The 23570-nt window shown below is 38.6% G+C and overlaps 1 protein-coding gene across 1 annotated transcript in view; it reads right to left on the bottom strand.

The window, feature by feature from the left end:
• The window catches only part of IL15 (interleukin 15), a 318782-nt gene extending 305194 nt beyond the window's left edge, over window positions 1-13588 (bottom strand). Inside the window, exons 1-3 of the mRNA XM_081543549.1 lie at window positions 12383-13588; window positions 7652-7794; window positions 7181-7224 (exon numbers count right to left, since the gene is read on the bottom strand). The gene's annotated coding sequence lies outside the window, so the exon portion shown is untranslated. The remainder of the gene's footprint in view (window positions 1-7180; window positions 7225-7651; window positions 7795-12382) is intronic.
• Window positions 13589-23570: the final 9982 nt, after the last annotated feature.

Raw genomic sequence — 23570 nt, 5'->3', positions numbered from 1 at the left:
CTGATATATTACTAAAATTTGTGTTTTCCCACAAAGTATAGAATTCTATACTTTGTATTTGTACTGCTTGGTTAATACAGGCAGTCCTTATTTTACAGTAATGATATACACAAATTTTAAATTACTATGGTTTAGTTAAACAACAGTCTTCCAACCCCACAGTTCAAATGTTAGTTACCATGATGTATTAAATGTGAATAATTGCATAAAGTAAACTCTGGTGCTAGTTCTTTCAGTCATGTGTGTGTTCAGTTGCTCAGCTGTGTCTGACTCTTTGCAACTCCATGAACTCTAGCTCACCAGGCTCCTCTGTCCATGGGATTTTCCAGCATCACTAAATAGATGCACATCTTGGTCAGTGACAAATCTCTTTATTCTTTTCCAGGCCTGTCAGTGATTGGCTCCTGCACACCTGTTACCCAGTCACGCAAAGTCAGGAAACTGTGGCTGAGTTGCCTCCTTGTCTCTCCTGTCCGACACAAACGGACAATCAAAAGAGGAAAGTGACCAGCAGATGAAAGCACATAAAGTGCTGAGACTGAAAATGAATTTGGGTGTGATTAGAAGATGGGGATGTTGACATGGTAATGTTGAAACCTCTGTTGTTTAAGAGACTCCAGCCATGCAACAAAGGAACTTAGGGGAGGTCACCTTAGTGATGCTCAAAGGGAAAGTGGCTGTGACAAAGAGATGTGACACCCGCAGAAAAATTCCCATGACGGGAATTCTAGGGGATATTTTATGACATGGAAAGAACTGAAGAGAACATCTTGGAAGCTGATCCATACTTAGAAAGGACACGACGAGTCACCAAGTTGCTCTCTCCGTATCATAAGTTATGAGAAGTTGGAATTGGCATATACACACCACTATAAACAAAACAGATAACCAAAAAGGGTCTACCATATACCACAGGGAACTCTACTCAGTATTCTGTAATAACTTATATGGGGAAAGAATCTGAGAAAGAATATATATGTATAACTGAATCACTGTACTGTACACCTGAAAGTAACACAACACTGTAAATCAACTATACATCATTAAAAAAAAAAATTAAGTTCTAGGATGAGAAGGAAAAAGCAAGTACTATTCAAAATACTCTGGATAAGTCTTTGCAAAGAAATGTAACACTTAATTCTCAATGTCATAGTGTTTCAATTTTCAGTGTACTAAATAAATATTAGTATTACTGTTTTCTTCCATTTCCCGATACTGTTTTTTCCCATTTCCCATTTTCCATTTCCCGATATGTTGCTTTATACAAGCAACATAAGGGAGTCCTTCATTTTTGACAAAAATGCTCAAAGTTCATGGAGCAATCATAATTTTTCCTTTTGATTATTAAGATCATTTTCACAATTTCCACATGCATTGCCATTTTCCACAATGCATTGCCACATGCATTGTCCACACCTCTGGATAACAAAAACCAGTATATACAAATCTGATGGTTGTGCCACATTTACCATAAGTTGCACTCATTTCTCAGAAAGAAGTGAAAAACATTTACGTGTATTCCTGGACTAAAGAAAAAGTTGTAATAGTCTTCAATAAGTTTTCTTGATATGGAAACTCAATAAGCCATTTAAGTTCATTAATTTGCCCCTACTGTCTCTCTTCCACTGTCTGTAACATCTCCCTAAGCACCCAGAAAAAATCTGCAAAAAAGTTGAGTGTACCTATATGTCTAGAAATATGTGTTTATTATGTTTTAGCTGATAATGTAAAACTTTCTGATGTCTACCATTTAGGGATAGACAGTAAGAATAGCAAGGAGAGATAAAAAAGCCTTCCTCAGCGATCAATGAAAAGAAATAGAGGAAAACAACAGAATGGGAAAGATTAGAGATCTCTTCAAGAAAATTAGAGATACCAAGGGAACATTTCATGCAAAGATGGGCTCGATAAAGGACAGAAATGGTATGGACCTAACAGAAGCAGAAGCTATTAAGAAGAGGTGGCAAGAATACACAGAACTGTACAAAAAAGATCTTCACGACCCAGATAATCGTGATGGTGTGATCACTCACCTAGAGCCAGATATCCTGCGATGTGAATTCAAGTGGGCCTTAGAAAGCATCACTATGAACAAACCTAGTGGAGGTGATGGAATTCCAGTTGAGCTATTTCAAATCCTGAAAGATGACGCTGTAAAAGTGCTGCACTCAATATGCCAGCAAATATGGAAAACTCAGCAGTGGCCACAGGACTAGAAAAGGTCAGTTTTCATTCCAATCTCAAAGAAAGGCAATGCCAAAGAATGCTAAAATTACCACACAATTGCATTCATCTCACACACTAGTAAAGTAATGCTCAAAATTCTCCAAGCCAGCCTTCAGCAATACATGAACCGTGAACTTCCAGATGTTCAAGCTGGTTTTAGAAAAGGCAGAGGAACCCGAGATCAAATTGCCAACATTTTCTGGATCATCAAAAAAGCAAGAGAGTTCCAGAAAAACATCTATTTCTGCTTTATTGACTATGCCAAAGCCTTTCACTGTGTGGATCACAATAAACTGTGGAAAATTCTGAAAGAGATGGGAATACCAGACCATCTGACCTGTCTCTTGAGAAACCTGTATGCAGGTCAGGAAGCACCAGTTAGAACTGGACATGGAACAACAGACTTTCCAAATAGGAAAAGGAGTATGTCAAGGTTGTATATTGTCACCCTGCTTATTTAACTTACATGCAGAGTACATCTTGAGAAATGTTGGGCTGGAAGAAGCACAAGCTGGAATCAAGATTGCCGGGAGAAATATCAATAACCTCAGATATGCAGATGACACCACCCTTATGGCAGAAAGTGAAGAAGAACTAAAGAGCCTCTTGATGAAGGTGAAAGAGGAGAGTGAAAAAGTTGGCTTAAAGCTCAACATTCAGAAAACTAAGATCATGGCAACCGGTCCCATCACTTCATGGCAAATAGATGGGGAAGCAGTGGAAACAGTGTCAGACTTTATTTTTTTGGGCTCCAAAATCACTGCTGATGGTGATTGCAGCCATGAAATTAAAAGATGCTTACTCCTTGGAAGGAAAGTTATAACCAACCTAGATAGCATATTAAAAAGCAGAGACATTATTAGTTTGCCAACAAAGGGCCATCTAGTCAAGGCTATGGTTTGTCCAGTATTCATGTATGGATGTGAGAGTTGGACTGTGAAGAAAGCTGAGTGCTGGAGAATTGATGCTTTTGAACTGTGGTGTTGGAGAAGACTCTTGAGAGTCCCTTGGACTGCAAGGAGATCCAACCAGTCCATCCTAAAGGAGATCAGCCCTGGGTGTTCATTGGAAGGACTGATGTTGAAGCTGAAACTCCAATACTTTGGCCACCTGATGTGAAGAGCTGACTCATTGGAAAAGACCCTGATACTGGGAAGGATTGGGGGCAGGAGGAGAAGGGGACGACAGAGGATTGAGATGGCTGGATGGCATCACCGACCTGATGGACATGAGTTTGGGTAAACTCTGGGAGTTGGTTATGGACAGGGTGGCCTGGCGTGCTGTGATTCATAGGGTCACAAAGAATCGGACACAACTGAGTGACTGAACTGAACTGAACTGAAGATATATAATTTTATTACTTTTTTATATGTAAAGTAATCTGAAAATATTGGAAACAGTGCCTAAGTAGAGTTCCTTTCTGAAAATATTTTGATAACATTTGATTATTAACATACAACTGGAATATCTGGAGTTATAGCTCCTTTAAGAGAGTTAAAACATCTGCTCCAATCAGATTTTAAAATGCTAATTAGCTTAATTATACTCTTGATTTTCAGTAAAATGACAAAATCAGAGTTCTATAAAAACAAAAATTCCCCAAATTTTTGAGTCTGAAATTTAGGTTCGTAATTTCTACTTAATCATTAGCACTTGTCCTTGATTCATATCTATTTTCAACAGAATTAGAAACAAAAATTCTAATTTTCCAAACAAAATATAGGAAAGCATTGCTTATTTCTGGGTTGGCATTGTTATGGGTAAAGTATACTGCAGCAGGCTTCATAAACCCCTACAGAATTTCGTGAGTCGTTGTGTTTGCATTGCTCCTTAAAGCCAAAATAAAGAACCTTTTGTTAGTTATTAAGGATTCTTTGAAGTATCAGAAACAAACAGGTTTAGACACGTCAATCTCAGAGCCATGTGCTGGCCACACCCAACCATGTCAATCCTGAAAAAGGAATGGGCGAGCTGTTTCTATAAACTGTTAACTTTTCTAACTGCTGGGGAAAATCCAAACCTTCTCTAAACAAGTCCCCTTACTTTAATTGTAATAGACAGGAATTTCCAGAGTTGTGGGAAAAGACACAGGACTTGATGATGGAGCTGGGAGCTCAACCTCTGTTGCTTTCACTTCCTCCTTTGTGACCTTTTCTCAGTCAGGGAGCTGACTTCCTGCTCTCCCTTCCTCATCGTTTATCTTAAACCCTCATCTTTTCCAACTCCTTTTCTCCTACTCCTGCACCTCACATATACACAAAACTATCTCACAAAACATACACTCTGGTTTAGCTTCCTTATTTGTAAAATGGCAGAAAAGGGAAATGGGGACTATTCCCCTGATTATCCAAATTTTAATATATATTTCATTGCATTTTGTATATTATCTTGTTTTTATATAATAAAAATTATATTAAAATTGGTTTTAAGAGTAACAGTTTGGAATTATATGTCCGAGAAGAAAAGAAAATTCAAAATAATGTAATGATGTTTATATGAAATGTTGTAAGTAGAAGGTGGATAGTATGTTTTAGGCTATTGGAAAGATCAAACTCTACCTACATAGATTTAAAAAAAAAAGGCACGATTTGAAATGAACAATAAATGAAAACAAGTGGGTAGGATGTTGGCTAGAAATGAAGAGCATTCACAAGCACGTCATACCATGATTCCAAAAAGAAGTGTCAAAAGTATACGAGCTAAAACCATAGCATGCTAAAAACAATGGCGTTCCTTCAGTGGGAAAAAAACAGGATATAGGATGGAAAAGAGGAAAAGGGTTTGTTGGTCTGAGTAGGAGATGTTGAAGTAACATCCTTAGAAGCAGAGGCTGATGGGTAAAAAATGGAAGATAAGATAAAGATAGTATTGAGCGAAAACAACTCCTAACCGAAAACTTAAAAGACAGAGAAAGGAACTTTATAAGAAACATAACGAGATAAAATATTTCTCTAAGTTTCCATCTTTAACATGCATTTTATGTATACATCCTTAAATGAAACCTAATCCAACAAGAAACAAAGTACCAAAGCTTCTGGTGAATTAGTGGCAATTGTTGGCATTCTTTGACTTGTCAAAACATCACCCCCGACCTCAGCCTTCATTTTCACATGGTGTTCTCCCTGTGAATGTGTCTGTGGGAAAATTCCCCATTTTTCTAAGGACGCCAGTCATGTTGGATTAGAGCCCAACCTAATGACCTCGTCTGAACTAATTACATCTGCAATGACCCTATTTCCAAATAAGGTGACATTGTGAGGTGCTGGGGGGTTAGAACTTCAACATGTGAGTCTGGAGAATTCAACTCAAGACCAAACACAGTGAGAGAATCCATCACTCCCTAGCCATCACTAGAGGTTCTCAAAGCAGCTGCTCAACTCAATTATTCTGAGGAGGAAAACAAAGCGAGGTAACAAGCACAAATCTTCTGTGACTGTGGCTGTATATGTACAGTATTTACCAACTACCTGTGGATCAGCTTGGAGGCAGTGAGCTGATACCCTCATTCTAAAGCAGCACCATTGAGAGTTTGGGCAGATAGTTCTCTTTGCAGGGCCTGTCCTGTGTACTGTAGGACACTTAACAACATCCCTGTCTTTATCTCCTGGATGCCAGTAGCACTGCCTCTCTCCCAGTGGGACGGCCAAAAATGTCACCAGACATCTCCAGTATTCCCTGGGAGGCAAAATATTAAGCTTTTGAGAATCATGTCCAAAGGGAAGATGACGTGGTTCTCAAAAATATATACACTATCATGTGTAAAATAGTAGGAAGTTACTAAATAACACAGGGAGCCCAGCCAGACTATCTGTGATGACCTAGAGTGGTTGGGAGGAGGGGACTGAGGCTCAAGAGGGAAGGGAGATATATATATATATATATATATGAATTTACATATATAAATATATATAAATAATATATATATATATAAAATTGACTGATTCATGTTGTTGTATGATAGGAACCAACACAAAAATGTAAAACATTTTTCCACCAATTAAAAAACAAGAAAAACCAGTTGACTGTGGTTTTAAAGAGCTTTGGTTTGGGAACCAAATTAAACATGAGGCTAAAGCTAAATGTTAGAGTTACATGTCCAGTTAAGGTTTATAAAGGAAGAAGGATAAGGATTATAATACTTTGTAATGGAAAAACTTGAGAGAGTTTATGAAGTCAGACATTTTGCCTGAACCTTTGCATGGTTAACTTTCACATAAGATGTATTTGTCTAAAAATTTTGTCTCTTCACACTTGTGCATCAGTCAACGTATTTTAATCATTGCAGAAAATAGATTTCTTGGGTTGAGATTTTTTTGGATTAGTTAATACCTATGTTGAAACTATTGAATATTAAGATATTATTAAATATCTTAATACTGTATATTTGTGTGTACACATCTGTGTGTATTTTTAACAGTATGTCTTAATCTAGAATTCAGTGAGGAAATTCCATTACTGAAACTAAGTGTCCTTTTATAACAGAAAATTAGTAAATATATTTAGAAGGGGAAAGAGCAATTCAAATGAATTCCAGTAAAGAATAATTAAACAAACCCACACCCTCTCAAGGAGTAACAAACATTATAATTTTGTATATATTCTATAGGACCACAATGTGTGTGATGGAGAATTCAAGTAACAAAAGAGAATATATAACAGAATCCCTTTCAAAGTCGATCCACAGTGGGAGAAAATCTACAATAACATACATTAAACTTCTCGAGTGATGGAATAATGGATGACTTTCCACTTTCATATCCCATATTTCATAGTGTTTTAGCAGTTAATTTTTTAAGTCTACATTGCTTTTGAAATCAGAAAAAAAAAGTTAACAAAAAAAAACTTCATGGCTGTACCGTCCTTATGCAAACAGAAGTCATCACTAGCTTTGGGAAGGTCCCAGGAGATCCAGTGTTTAGGAAGAAAGGTCAGGGGAAGTGGGGAAAATTCTCACGTGATATGGCTTTAATTTAGTGGTCGGATGAAACAGTAGTAGCTCTGGAAAAGAGGAAAAAGATGTATTGATAAAGCTGTCAGTGTAGCATGCCTGAAAAGAACTGAGGAAAGAAAGTAGCTCAGATGCTTGGCTGGGAATGAAGTCAGGAAAACCTTGTCAGGAGGCAACCAAAACAATCAAATCAACTTTCCTCTGCACCAGCAACCTGGGTCACACCATAAATCAAATTGAGTCTGGCCTGTCAAATTAAAGTCAACCGCCTGCCTTATCAACTGTCAACTGAAGTCACAGGAGTTAAATCTGAGTTTACAATCAGCAGATTTTATCTGTGGGGCTAGGTAGAAATGTGACAGATATTTCTCTGAATAACGTGCCAAAGTGTTCCTGTAACTCTACAACTAACAAATGAGATTTAATCTAGTTCTCTTTTTGCTCAGAAAAGAAAAATGCGTACTTAAAGACTCTTACCCAAGCCCTCTGAGATTCTTGGCAGATAGAATTCTATCACTTGCTAGAGAAATGCTTCCAAAACATATGTTTTAAACCTTCAATGTATGCTTGAAACATGCAAATATATTTTTAATTCCTTGAGGGTCATCACCATCCTGAATCTGCAAGGAGAAAGCAACAAAAGAAATTGTCAAGTTTACAGCATATTTAAGCTTTCTGTGAAATTCTAAGTAAGTTGGATTCTTAATAATTGAGTTTAAGGGCTATCCAACAATGCATGATGAGGCCAGTCTTAAGCTCTTTAATTCACTTGTTTATCTGATAATTTGCACATGAAATAGAACCCAACATGTTAATTTTTTCACCAGCAAGCAAAAAAAATAATAAAATAGTATGTAGATTTATTTTAGTTAGTACATGTATCAAGTTATTTCTAATAAAAATCTCCCGGTTCAAGAAAGCTATTAACTGTAATATAACCAGAAAACATCACTTCTTAAATTTTGTTTTAAAAAAAAGTTTTAAATATTTTGTTGCTGCAAAGAAAAAGAAAACTTTAAATATTATTTTAACAGATAAATTTTTTAAGATTCTACATATAAGTGAGATCAAACGGTATTTGTCTTTCTCTGTCTGACTTACTTCACTTAGTATAATGCCTTCAAGATCTATCCATGGTCTCATTTTTTATGGCTGAAAAATATTCATATATATATATACACACACATACACCCCAGGAGAAGGGAATGACAACCTGCTCTAGTATTCTTGCCTGGAGAATCGCATCCCATGGACAGAGGCTACAGTCCATGGGTCGCAGAGTCAGACACAACTGAGTGACTAACACTTTCACTGTTATATATATATATCACAATTTTTTATCCATTCATCTACCAATGGATACTTAAACTGTGTCCAAGTCTTGACTGTTGTAAATAATAGCTCTCCAAATGGAGGATGCAGGTATCTTCTCAAGTGAGTATTTTCATTTCCCTTGGATATATCTCCAGAAGTGGAATTGCAGGATCATATGGGCTTCCCTGGCAGCTCAGATGGTAAAGAATCTGTCTGCAATGCAGGAGACCTGGCTTCAATCCCTGGGTCAGGAAGATCCCCTGGAGAAGGCAACGGCTACCCACTCCAGTATTCTTGCCTGTAAAACTCCAGGGACAGAGGAGCCTGGCGGGCTACATTCTATGGGGTTGTTAAGAGTCAGACATGACTATCTAACACTTTCACTTTTTCATGGCAGTTCTATTTGATTTTGTAGGAACCTCCAAACTGTTTTCTATAGTAATGATACCAATTTATAAACCTGCCAACAATGCGCAAAGATTCCTTTTTTTTTACATCCTTACCAGCACTTATTATCTCTTGTCCTTTTTATGATGGCCATTCTAACAATTGTGAAGTGTATCTCATTGTGATTTTAATTTGATTCTACAAAAAGCCCCCATGCATAGAAATGCAGATACTAACAGCTAGAAGGGCACTAGAATGTATTGAAATGGTTCAAATCCAAAGGCTATGCATGGGGCACTGACAACGCCTCCAACAATGCTTCCCTTGTATTATAGGTCTATCCATGCCCACATTTATTCTTGTTAGTTAGTGTTAGTGTTAGTTAGTTAGTGTTGTTAGTTAGTGTTCTTCAATGTGGTGATCATTCAGAATGTCTAGACATTTTATCTAGACAAAAGAGTTCAGCAAAACCAGAAAGTTCAGGGGAATAAGTTACCATCCCATGCTTCAATTTTCCATGCTATTACCATCTCTCTCCCCTCTACTTTGATTGGCATTTCTGATGATGTAGATCGTTACTTAAGAAACAGCAAACCTGTCTCCTCTTGATAATAAAGTCAATCACCCCAGCAATTACTGGCATGAGAAACACCAATGACTAGGTGATAGCCATATTTTAATTTACTGTAACTTTTACCATACACTCTGGTAAAAATATCCTTCCCCTTGACATCAGTATCTCTAGACCAACAGAACCTGATGTTGCAGTGATGGGAGGCTGAATCAATCAAGTGCATTACTTACTACAAGTAATGGCAAGCAGGGCCACTCTTACTTCTATGCTTTGATAACCACCCTTGTTGCTGCTGTTGTTTAGTAGCTAAGTCATGTCTGACTCTTTTGCTACCCCATGAACTATAGCCTGCTAGGCTCCTCTGTCCTTGGGATTTCCCAGGCAAGAATACTGGAATGGGTTACCATTTCCTTCTCCAGGGGATCTTCCCGGCCCAGGGATCAAACCCACATATCTTGTGTCTCCTGCACTGGCAAGCAGATTCTTTACCACTGAGCCACCAGGGGAACCCAATTCCCTCCTATAGGATGCAGGAATTAGAATGTTCACATTGACATGCTCAAGAGTCATTGGCTGAGGTCTACTCCTGGAGCTGGGAGGTGTTAATTCTCTAGCAATGGTACTACTGATCTGTCATACATATCATGGAATTGGCTTCTGTGAGTCAGAGAAAACCCTCAGGTGTGTATAAGTGTTGATACTGGCAGATGGAAGTGAGCTGAGTACACTCAAATAGTAATACCTAGGATGTGGTGGGCACTGACAGTGTATATTACAGTTATACACAAAGACCAAAAGTAAATCAAACCCATATATACACCCCAATGTTAAAAGCAGCATTATATACAAAAACCAAGATATGGAAACAACCTAAGTGTCCATCAACAGAAGAATGGACAAGGAGGGTGATGTGTGCATGTGTGTGTGCATACAATGGAATACTTACTCAGTCAAAAAATAATGAAATTTTGCCATTTGCATGGATGGATCTGAAGGATATTATGTTAAGGCAGATAGCAACCCTGTCTGACTTATTTACAAATACTGTATGATATCACTTACATGTTGGGTCTAAAAAATAGAACAAACCAGTGAATATAATAAAAAAAGAAGCAGACTCACAGATAGAGAGCAAATTAGTGGTTAACAGTAGGGAGATAGAAGGGGAAAGGGTCAAAATAAGGGTATGGGATTAAGAGATACAAACTATTAAGTATAAGATAAAAACAAGAGATATAGCCAGTATTTTGTAGTAACAGTAAATGGAATATAACCTTTAAAACTTATGAATTACTGTATTGTACACCTGTAGCTTATGTAATATTTTATGCCAATTATGCTATTAAAAAAACAAAATAAGTAAATCAAACCACTTTTTATTTTTGATTTAGCTTTGACTTTTTCATTATAAATGTATTATCTTTGAAGGCATAGATAAATTAATATTTATCAAAGTTAACAATAAACATTTATAAAATTGCTGATTGATTCCAGATCCTCTCATGAACACTTAAGAGGCTGATTAAAAATTAGCTTTAATTAAACAAAGTTATTTTAAATGAGCTAGGCATAGTTGGGATTTTGAAATGGATACAAACTTAAAATAAAATATTGATTATCTGTGGTAATTAATGAGACTACAACTGCATTCTAGGACTTTTACTGAAGAGGGACAATTTTCCTTGAACATTTTTTCCTTTAGTTTTAGTTGACCAGATTTCATTTTGTCTTTATAAAAGCATCTCAAGTAATACGCAATTCATCTCTGTCAAACTTCTGGAAATTGGGCATGGAGAAGGCAGGTAATTTCCATTAGGGATTTCACACAAAGTAATGACTATGAGAGGATACTTTCTTCAAGCCACGTAATCAAAATTTTCCAAAGCTACAGTTTTAGGGCTTTTCTGTTCTAACTTCCTTATTAGGAAAGTGAGTACTTGATGTCAACTTGTCCCTAAGATGCAAGTTACAATGCTTTCTAGTTAGTGGATGTTGGGACAGAGACTTGAGTATAGGAGAACCTGAGAGGGAGACAGTCTAGCAGATGGGGCGAGCAGGCATCCTCCCCGTTCGCGCAGGGTTAAGTTGAGGTATTGATGCAACATGAATGGCAGCAGTTTCTTTTTTTGTGGAGACTGGCTGATAATACATGGGGATCTTTTAGACTCTTCTGGCTACTTTGTTTGAAATTTCCTCTGAAAATGTTTTAAAAAAGAAATTCTTTTCAGCACTTTGAATATAACACATGGGTCAGCAAATTATAGCCCACCTGCCAAATCTGACCCTCCTTCCTTTTTTATCAGTTAAGTTTTATTGGAACACAGACATGTCCATTTAATTATATATTGTCTATTGATGCTTTTAAACAACAGCAAAGTTGAATAGCTGTAAACAAGACCATATGGTCTGCAAACCTAAAATATTTACTATCTGGCCCTTTACGGAAAAATGTTTGCTGATCCCTAGTCTGGATTTTTTTTAATACTTTTGATTTATGCTTTGGTTGAATCCACAGAACAGAATCTCAGATATGAAGGGTAAGCAGTATGCAAATTCGTGAATACTCTTTGAAGAAATTAGACTTAAATTAAGATGAGTGTGTCAAAAGCAAAGAAGTAAGAAATATTAATAATCTCAAAGAAGTAAGAAATATTAATAATCTCAAAAAAGGTTTTCTGGTAAACAGCGTCACAGAACGCACCTAGTCTAACACACATGTGTTTGTCTACCTTGTTCTTAAATATCTATAAAGAAAATGTGACTGCAATGTCATTCCAGTAATATAAGACCTTTAGATCTAGAAATGTGTAATCCTTTTCAATTTATTTCTTCTGAAAACAGAATATTGCTGAGTTCAGAAGGGTAAGCAAATTGTAACTCAAGAATCTGAAACACTTCTTACAGTTAGCCAGTCCCCTCAACCACACAGTCACTTTCCTTCTCTTCTTCATTTTCCATCACTAAGGGTTCTGGTGATGTCCAAGGGAACAGCAGTCAAGAAGTTCTAATTGGCTCTTTTCCTGTGACAATACCCAAAGGTACACAGCAATCGACTTTTTGAGAGGTTATTGGTATGATGCTGAAAGTTCTGAGCTGCAGGATGAGAAAGTGTAAGATTCATTGATTTCAACCTACAGCTAGCATTTACTAAGTTCTGTAAAATACAGCAGGCAGCCCTCTCTGCCTTGGGAGTCGACAGGAGTCTAAATCAAACAGAGAAGTGAGGTCTAGAAATCTAATAAGACCAAGTGACAAATGCAGAACAAGAAGCTGAAATGAAGCTTAGTGTCCATTACTGACTTGGAAAACAAAAAAAGTAACCCAGAAAAGCCTTCCCTGAAGACCCAGGAAAGCATCTGAAGTTTTCAGTAAGAGCTTAGTTTCCAAAGGCATCTCCTTTACCAGAGAAAGCATACATGCATTCACATCACTTCTGCAGACAGGACCTGACCTCCAAACGGCTCAGGCCTACATCCTTGGAGTGACTGCCCAGGCAAGTCTTGAGCACCACGGAGATCCCCACAATGAGTGTCTTTGTGTGTGCTGGTGGGAAAAGGGAAAAAAGGGAGAGCAAGAATTGTTTATTGGCCTCTTTCCTACATCCTTCTTCCTCTTGTTCCTTTTAAAACAATTTATTGAAGGTAGAATCATATAGTTAAAAGACGTATTTCCCCCTTACCACTATACACATACTCCTTTTATCGGCTTTATTACATTATATTCTAAACGGGGCTTGCCTGTCTGTCTCCGTGCGGTAGGTCAAACGCATGGGAGCCTAAATGGCCTCTCTGAACCCATGTGTTTTTCATGTGATTTTGCAGTTCATCCCTTAAAAAGATAGCATTTATTCTCCATCCATTCCACCCTGACCTTGAATCTGAGCTTTCCCGTGAACCCTCTTTTGGCTAATAGAGCATGACAGAAGGGACTTAGAGCCATTTCTAAGGTTATGCCTCAAGAGGTCTTGTTCATTCCCATTATACTTGGATCCTCACCATCATGGAATCAAGGCCAGGTTATCCTGCTGAAGGATGAGAGGCCACATGAAAGAAATCCAAGCTGTCTCACCACTCCTAGCCAAGGTCCTCCTAGATCAGCCTGTCCAACTGCCAGGAAATGACAGATACATAAGCGAGTCCAACTGCCAGCTAATGACAGATAAATAAGTGAGTTCAGCTGAGATCAGCAAAGCCTGGCTCAGACATGAAAAACCACCTCTTTGGCCAGCAGAGTTATGAATTAAACAAATGTTTATATTGTTGTGTGCTACTAGCTTTTCTGCTGAAAAGTGCAATGCAGCACTATTATGCCGACAGATAACTGCTACACCTTCTTTCTAAATGTATTCACAGAGACTAGATCTCAATATGCAATAGATGAGTTAATGAGTAAATAATGGAGTGAATGAATGCATACATGAAAATGATACCATAAACTGGATGATAGGATGTTTAAATGGATTCTGTTGCATTAAATACAGAAGAATGGTAAGTTACCATCTTACGTTTTTCTAACTGGAAATTCTTCCTCTGCCCCAGCCCATCTTAGCATGGCACTGTTTGAGTATGCAGGCCATTCTGCTGAGGTTCTGCAAACACAGGAGCGGCACAGAGGATGAATGAGGCAAGTCTGGAGGGCGTCTGTCCATTACAGCCCCTGATACGGCAACAGGGTTAGCAGTGAGGGTTCCCTGATGTTTCTGCCAAGAGTGTGGCGAAGGGTGAATCAAGCAGTGTGTTTTGGCATGAGAAAAAGGAAACCTCTCTCACACTCAAACACACACGCACATACAACAGTGCAGATGTCACCGTACAGCACATAAAAATTCCAGAAAAACAAATAAAACTCTGTGATGGCTACAACAGAATCTGCAACCAAGGAGACCAGAAGATCCTCGAGGAAACATCCATCTGTGGTGACCAGAATGGAAAGGAAATCCAAAAAAGAGGGGATATATGTAGACATGTAGCTGATTCACTTTGCTGTACAGCAGAAACTAATACAACATTGGAAAGCAATTATACTCCAATAAAAGTTAACTAAAAAAAAAAAAAAAAGAAAATGTCCAGTAACAGGAGAATGCAGTTACAGCAGCCTCAGAGAGCTGGGTGGAGGCTACAGATTTAGAGAAGAGGTCATTCGTGTGAGTCAGAAGAAGGGTAATTGACCCAAACTGTAAAAGCCCAGCTGGCTCAGTCTTTGGTTACCATTGGAAATCCAGAGGAAAATCCATTCAGAAGCAAGGCTTGGAGATGAGACAACCGTGGCAAATTTTCCAAGGAACTAACTGGCCACAAGAGAAAACTTCCGTAACAGAGGAGGGTGCTATCGTACAAGTACGAAGTGTTGAGGCTTTACTCTGAGGCCAAGGCATGTGGTAAACTTTAACATGACCTTAAGCCAGTCACAAATAGAAGTATCTGGTCAAATTAAATTGGTCATCGTGTACCGGACTCAACAAGTACTCAATAAACAGGGACTCATAAAAATATATTTCCCCCTGAGATCTTGGCTTTCTAGTTTGTTTTGTTGGGTTTTTAACTCTCTCTAGTTGGTTAGATCTTCAAAACAATATTTACAAGGAATGATACTTCACACACCATAACTTTTCAGGCCAGCAGAGGTGAGGGGGAAGGACGCATTTTTTCCTTTTCATCCCAACCCAAAACAACAACTGATGTAATGCTCCTGGAGACTTGGAGCTACAAGTGCATTTCTCACTCCTGTCTCTGCTTGAAATCATCTTCCAGGAGCTCCCTGGCCCTGCCCCCATCCCTTTTGATTTTCCCATGGAACTGCTCAGCCATCTTACAAGGAGATTCTTCTTGGTTTTACTCCATTCATGGGTTGGAAGCAAGACTTCCTCTAATGGCGGGCAAATGTTGTTTCGGGGGCCCCCTTCCCAAGAAACTGTGCTGCTTGGAGAGTTTGCTTCCCTACCTTTCCTTTTAAGCCTCTAAAAAAGCTCCTTCATCAGATTCAAGGTATCATATGTCACTCGGTGCTGGAGTCTCAAAGAGTCGGACACGTCTTAGCAACTGAACAACAACAACAAATGTCACTCAGTGAGCCAAACGGAAAACAGAATACAACTCACAATGACACTGATGGTATTTTGTACTTAATGACTCTTATACAACACTTCCTAAATTACTCTCATAAAAAACGGAATTTAAAAAGCCATTTTTCTCAACTGCCACTAATACGCTCATCTCATTTTGCTCTGTTGCACAATTGAGCGTGAAAGATTTAGCCAGTTTTGATATGTTAAAATTTTTCCTTGACTCTGGTTTTTATAGGATAATTTTTTTTCCCCAGCTGGGAGAAAACTAAATTTTCAAATATCCTGTAAGAGTCTGACCTTAAAAATTCGTCCTCCTAGGACTTTTTTGTCTTTTGGGCAGAGAAGCAAACTGTAGGCCTGCAACTGGTTTCAGAAATTGCAATACAAAGCTAATCTCTATATACAAACATACTAGATCTTTCCTGTGAACAGGGAAGAGCAATTTGTTCTTTTTTGCCCCCAAATGGGGATTGAGTGTACTTGTAATGTCAAGCAGTATTAAGCCAGGGTTAAAACAAGAGCAGCGCATTTGTGTTAATATAAGATTAGGGCCTTGAAAATGCTAATATGATATCTATTTTTACTTAAGGCCAGGGACATTCTACAATAAGTCTTATTCAGGAAGGAAACCCATGTAACAACCTTGCTCTTTAGTCCTTTTATCTGTATGCCTCGGGCATTTTCATTAACTCATCCAACACAAATAGCATTAACTGGACAAAGAAGAGGATGCTTATAAACCAAAGTATCACTTCTATAAAAGACTTATCCTGACACCACTTGTTAACATGGTCTTCATTCAAGATCTGAGTTAAAGAAGAGATAAGATAAAAAGAGGAAAGAAGAAAAAACAAACATAATCTTAAAAAAAATTGATATTTTAGAAGGTGATAGTAGAGAAGGTACTCCCATGGGTCATTTTCTAGGACTTCAGCTACAGATTTGTCTTAAAAAATGAGGACGAGAGTTGGCATAACAAAAGCATGAGACACCAACTATACAGGTGCTTATCTTGCACATCTCATAAATTAATGCATTCATTTTTTCATTTCACAAACATTCACTGAGCAACTATACATTTTGGGCCCCGGATACAATGTTAAATGCTGAAGCTAATGGAATCAGCAAAAAAATATTAATACTCTTTAACACTCACAATAAAAAGGAGGAGACAGACACGTACAACCATTATAGTAAGATTTAAAATGTTGACAAAAGTAAATCATATTTGATTTTATCCTAGTTTTCATTTTTTCATTCAATTATTTATTCATTCATTCAGTATTTATTGAGTCCTTTGTCCTAGCCATTGTTCTTAGTCATGGGGACATGAAAGTGAGTAAGATCCTTACCATAAGGAGTTCTTACAGTGTGAAAGATGCCACTTAGCACACCAATTACAATATAGAATGTGTTATTAACAGCAGCATAATCGCAGAAAATGGAACAAATAATTCCACCTATGTGAACTGAGAAAACCAGTAATAGTAATCCTTCATTCCGACTGATAGAAAACCTTAACCTGCAAAATAAGTATTTTCTGCAGATGAAAAAGATGGGGAACGTTTATCAACATAGTTTTTCTTTTTCTATTGGAGTATAATTGATTTATCCCTGGTAGCTCAGCTGGTAAAGATTCTGCCTGCAAAGCAAGCAGAATTGATTTGATTCCAGGGTCGGGAAGATCTCCTGGAGAAGGGAGAGGATACCCACTTCAGTATTCTTGGGCTTTCCTGGTGGCTCAGACAGTAAAGAATGCACCTGCAGTGTGGGACACCTGAGTTTGATCCCTGGGTTGGGAAGATCCCCTGGAGGAGGGCATGGCAACCCACTCCAGTATTCTTGCCTGGAGAATGCCCATGGACATAGGTGCCTGGCAGTCCATGTGCTCGCAAAGAGTTGGACATGGACACGATTAAGCAACAAAGTGAAGTGAAGTGAAGTGAAAGTCACTTAGTCATGTCCAATTCTTTGCTACCCCGTGGACTATGCAGTCCAAGGAATTCTCCAGGCCAGAATACTGGAGTGGGTAGCCGTTCCCTTCTCCAGGGGATCTTCCCAACTCAGGGATCGCACCCAGGTCTCCCGCATTGCAGGCACAAGCTCAATAGTTCATGTACAATGTTGTGTTTGGTTCTGCTATATAGCAAAGTGACTCAGTTTTACATATATATGTATATGTATATACATTCTTTTCATTCTTTTCCATTACAGATTATTATAAGATATTGAATATAGTTTCCTATGCTATATAGTAGGACTTTATTGTTTATCTATTTTATATATAGTAGTTTGTATCTACATATATAGTAGTTTGTTTCTACTAATCCCAAACTCTTAATTTATCCTTCCCTCCTTTCCACTTTGGTAATCATAAATTTGTTTTCTATGTCTGTGAGTCTGTTTCTATTTGGTAAATAAGTTTATTCGTATCATCCTTTGGATTTCACATATTGTTGTTGTTGTTTAGTTGCTAAGCTGTGCCCAACTCTTTGCAACTCCGTGGACTGTAGCAAAGCTCCTCTGTCCCTGGGATTTCCTAGGCAAGAATACTGTAGTGGGTTGCCATTTCCTTCTCCAGGGGGTTTTCCCAACCCAGGTGTCAAAATCACGTCTCCTGATTTGCAGGCAAATTCTTTTACCACTGAGCCACCGGGGAAGCCCAGATTTCACATATAAGTGATATCATATGATATTTCCCTTTCTACTTACTTCACTTAGTATGATATTCTCTAGGACCATCCATGTTGCTGCAAATGGCATTGTTTCATTCTTTTTATGGCTGAATAAAGGGCTTCCCTGATAGCCCAGTTGGTAAACAATCCACCTGCAATGCAGGAGACCCCACCCGGTTCGATTCCTGGGTCGGGAAGATTTGATGGAGAGGGGATAGGCTACCCACTCCAGTATTCTTGGGCTTCCCTTGTGGCTCAGCTAGTAAAGAATCCACCTGCAATGTGGGAGACCTGGATTTAATCCCTGGGTTGGGAAGATCCCCTGGAGAAGGGAAATGGCTGAATAATACTCCATTATATATATATACCACATCTTCCTTATCCATTGATCTGTCCATAGACCTTTAGGTTGCTTCCGTGTCTTGGCTATTGTAAATAGTGCTGCCATGAATGGAGGGGTGCCTGTATCTTTTTGAATTAGTCTCATCTCCAGATATATGCCCATGAGTGATATTGCTGGATCATATGGTTAACTCTGTTTCTAGTTTTTTAATGAACCTCCATACTGTTCTCCATAGTGGCTGTACCAACTTACATTCTCTCAGTGTAGGAGGATTCCCTTCTCCACACCTTGTCCAGCATTTATTTGTAGACTTCTTGATGACGGCAATTCTGACTGGTGAGAGGTGATACCTCACTGTAGTTTTCACTTGCAACTCTCTGATAATTACCAATGATAAGCAGTTTTTCATGTGGCTAATGGCTGTCTATATGTCATCTTTGGCGAAGTCTATTGGGTCTTCTGCCCATTTTTCAACTGAGTGCTTTTTGGTATTGAGTTGTATGAGCTGTTTGTATATTTTGGGATGTTAGCCCTTGTCAATCACATCTTTTGAAAATGTTTTATCCCAGTTAGATGTAGACTTTCTTACTTGTGCTTATTATTTTCTCATGTTTTCTTTATGAGATAGTTCAGAATTAGGGTAACAATCTGGCCACATCACTCCTAATGTTCTAGTGTCCTAGGATGTCAGCCATTGAACCAACATAGAATTGAATATACTTAGTGAATGATGAGATGTCAGGAAGAATGACCCAGAGAAAAGGGCTGAAGTGGAGAGTTCTAACTTCAGAAATGGAATGGACAAAGAGTCCATTAACCATGACTAAACTTTTAAGGAAAAGATACCAGTTACACAAAAGAATGCATTTTGTTCAGCTGTTTTTAGTATTTTAGAGTGGGCAATCTGATGTGGAAAAAGGCACCTCTGGCAACCATCACCTTCATGCTTCTATAGAGAGGAAGTTGATTTGCCAAGAATACTTAAGACTGAGATGTTCCATCCCCACTGCTTGTGTTCACTGAATGGTGAGGAGTAGCTTGCCATAGTGAGAACGGTAGGTTGGGTGGAGAAATGGCAGATAGTTTCTTTTCTTATAAAACTTTTGGCTTTGTGTGTAATTTAAAACTGATTAATTTTCAATATCCCTACTGCATATTTGTTTCCTGTGTACGTGCGTGCCTATAACTAATTCTTTCCCACAATCTTCCAACAGAAGTACAGAAGTTTTTTTTTTTTAATACAGTCTAACAGTCTAAAATGGACATTCCAGCTAAATCACAGCAATATGTTAATAGTATATATGAAATTTCAAAGGGAAGTGTTAAACAAAAATGCAGGTTTTTTAAAGGGGTATCAAAGAACCAGTCAGGCCATACCCAAAGGAGAATATAAAAAGGGGCAAGAGATTGGAGATGATATGATTTGCAAAGAAGGGTGTGTATGTGTGTGTGTATGTGTTTGTGTGTCTGTGTCTGTCTGTGCACATACATGCACACTCAAGATGTTAGGCTGTGAGTTTCACTTTTTCCAAGGGGAAAGGGTGGGATATTAACCTTTGCAAAAAGGGCTTCACTAGGACAACTTAGAGAGCTCAAGCTTTGTTCCACGGAGTGGGAGAGATGGGTACAGGGATCTGAAAGATTTCAGTTCAGTTCAGTTGCTAAGTCATGTCTGACTCTTTGTGACCCCGTGGACTGTGGCATGTCAGGCTTTCCTGTCCTTCACCATCTCCCGGAGTTTGCTCAAACTTGTGTCCATTGAGTCAGTGATGCCATCCAACTATCTCATCCTCTGTTGTCCCCTTCTCCTCCTGCCCTCAATCTTTCCCAGCATCAGGGTCTTTCCCAACGAGTCAGCTCTTCTCATCAGGTGGCCAAAGTAATGGAGCTTCAGCATCAGTTCTTCCAATGAATATTCCGGGTTGATTTCCTTTAGGATTGACTGGTTTGATCTCCTTGCTGTCCAATGGACTCTTATGAGTCTTCTCTAGCACCACAGTTCAAAAGCATTCTTCGGTGCTCAGCCTTTCTTATGGTCCAACTCTCACATCCATCCACGAGGAATGGAAAAACCATGGTTTTGACTCTCTGGATCTTTGTTGACAAAGTGATGTCTCTACTTTTTAATATGCTACCTAGGTTTGTCATAGCTTTTTTCCCAAGGAGCAAGCTTTAACGAAAGGCAAGAGGGGTAGTTGATGCGGCAATGGAGTAAATTAAAAGTATTTTTGGTGGAGGAGATGTAGATCTCACAGAAAGAGCTGGCCTTGAGCCATTTGTAGCCCTGACCAAGAGGACTATTGGTAAGGGGTAGTTTACTTCTAACAGGAAGAGACAGTAGAAAGTGGCTCCCTAAACTCAGGGCTGAGTAGACAAGCTCAAGAGGCATGCCTACACTGCAGAACCACCAAAGCAGCTAAAAGGGGAAAACTGGCTCCAAATATCTGCCAGTCTTACAACAAACCAGGGCAGGTATGGAATTCTCTGCCCCCTATTCCCTTCCTCCCACTGAACTCCATTCCCATAAGCCACAGCATCAGTAATAATAGCTCAAAAATGGCAGATAGGTGGCAGAAAGGGTAGTAAAAACACTGGCTCTTTTCCCCCTGAAAGCAGCAGATCCTCCCCAGGTGGGAAATGGAGACTGAACGTTAAACCAAAGGCAGAGTCTTAGTTACAGTCTGGGAACAAATACTCCAAAATTTACATATTGAGAGCATATTTAAAATCGAAAGTCTAAAATTCAAGAGCTCAAACTTGTGGTCTTTTACCTGAAACTATCACGACATTGCTAATTGGTTATACCCCAATACAAATGTTTTTGGTGTTAAAATTAAAAACTAAAAAATTTCTGGTCTTTCTCTAATCGCTTTCATTTCTGCTCTCAAATTACCAATTCTTTCCTGAGATCGTTTGTTTCTAATAAGACTTTGCTGAAAGCACATGAGGAAGCCCACCACTCTGACATTTTCCAAACCTTCCCTAAAACTATGAGCTGAGTAGATATATGGTCACTTACAAGTCTCCAAAGGATAGTTTTGCTAATTTTTTTGGCTATAGCATGACAACGGAAGTTTATTTTTTGACCACATGAGTTGTCTGTTCTTGATTGGCAGGGAGCTCTGCTCCAAGCAACAAGCAATGGTTCAGAGATCCAATTTCTTTCCACTTTCTGGCTCCACTATCACTAACATGTGGCTTCCTGGGCCACCAAGTTTTTCTCCATGAGTCTGCTGGAAAGGGAAAGAATGCAAAGCTTCTTACATTGGAAATGTTTAGGACCCAGTCCCCAGAGTATCATAAATCATTTCTTCTTACATTCTTTTGGGCAGAACCCACTCATATGACTTCTGTGCAAGACAGGCTGGGAAATGTAATCTATCTTTATGCAAAAAGAGAAGGAGAAAAAAGTGATTTACAAACTTGGGGAACTTGTAAAAAATTTAAAAATAAAAAAATTTATGGTCTTTCTCTAATTGCTTTCATTTCTGCTTTCAAATTACCAATTCTTTCCTGAGATCACTTCTTTCTAATAAGGCTTTGCTGAAAGCACATGGTGATGCCCATCATTCTGACATTTTCCAAATTTGTTACTGCCTCTAGAACTTTTTATCTTCTAAGAGTGAGCCAGTTAGCAATGTGGACTTCTGGGAATTTATCCAGAAGACCCTGAAAAAAACTGTAAAGGGACAACGGAAGACAAAAATATTGTTTTGATTACATCCCTGACTTGCAGTTGGTCAAAGCATAATTTTCAACTGTCAAAGCCACAGCTGGTAATATATCAGTTCTGTTTTTAAATACTTCAGAAGCCAACCTCTTGAAGGCCTCTGGGCTAATTTTCTTTTTCTGACTTAGTTTTCCCATGCTGGGACTTCCCTTCACCATCACCTAGACAAGTCTTTCACCTCACTTTTGTTTTGTAGTCCTTTGCTCCAGATCCATGGACTTCCTTCCTTTCTGTCTGACCCCTTGTTTTTTTCTTCCACATTTACTGAGATATAATTAACAAAGACCATTGTACAAGTTTAAGGTGTATGGCATGATGATTTGACTTACATGTATCATGAAATGATGGCCACAAGTTTAGTGAACATCCATCATCTTACATCAGCTTGGAAGAAAAGCTGTGACAAACCTAGACAGCATGTTATAAGGCAGAGACATCATTTTGCCAACAAAGGTCCATATAGTCAAAGCTATGGTTTTTCTAGTAGTCATGTACAGATGTGAGAGTTGCACCACAAAGAAGGCTGAGTGCCGAAGAATGGATGCTTTTGAATTGTGGTGCTAGAGAAGACTCTTAAGAGTCCCGTGGACAGCAAAGAGATCGAACCAGTCAATCCTAAAGGAAATCAACCCAGAATATTCATTGGAAGGACTAATGCTGAAACTGAAGCTTCAATACTCTGGCCACCTGACTCGAAGAGCCAACTAGCTGGAAAGACCCTGATGCTGGGAAAGATTGAGGGCAGAAGGAGAAGGAGGGCAACAGGGTATCACATGGTTGGACAGCATCATCGATTCAATGGACATGAGTTTGAGCAAACTCCAGGAGATGGTGAAGGACAGGGAAGACTGGCCTGCTAGAGTTCTTGGGGTTGCAAAAAGTCAGACACAACTGAGCCACTGAACAGCAACAACAAATCAAAAAATCATCTACACAGACAGAAAATAAAAGAAATAGAAATATAAAAAAAATTGTTTTTCTTGTGAAGAATTTAATTCCTTAACAAGTTTCATATAGGACATACTACTGATTCCTCTTTTTAGTGGAGCCCACTCTCTTGGTAATGTCCTGAAAGACAGTACACAGAAGAGCCATTTTTTGAGATCCCACACATCTAAAAATAATACTCTGCACTCACAGTTGATTGACAACTTGGCTAAGCATGGAATTCTAGATGGTAATTCATCTTGCCTCAGGATTTTGAAGAAACTGCCCATTGTCTGATGACCAACTTTCAAGCGTGACCTGTAATTTCTTTCTGACTGCTTTTAGGATCCTCTTGGCTCAGATGGTAAAGAATCTGCCTGCA

Source organism: Giraffa tippelskirchi, chromosome 11, assembly GCF_054371585.1.
Source record: "Giraffa tippelskirchi isolate mGirTip1 chromosome 11, T2T-mGirTip1v1.2.pri, whole genome shotgun sequence".
In the NCBI taxonomy this organism is placed as follows: Eukaryota; Metazoa; Chordata; class Mammalia; order Artiodactyla; family Giraffidae; genus Giraffa; species Giraffa tippelskirchi.
The sequence above is the reverse complement of the archived record's forward strand: the minus strand, read 5'-3'. Positions and strand labels throughout refer to the sequence as shown.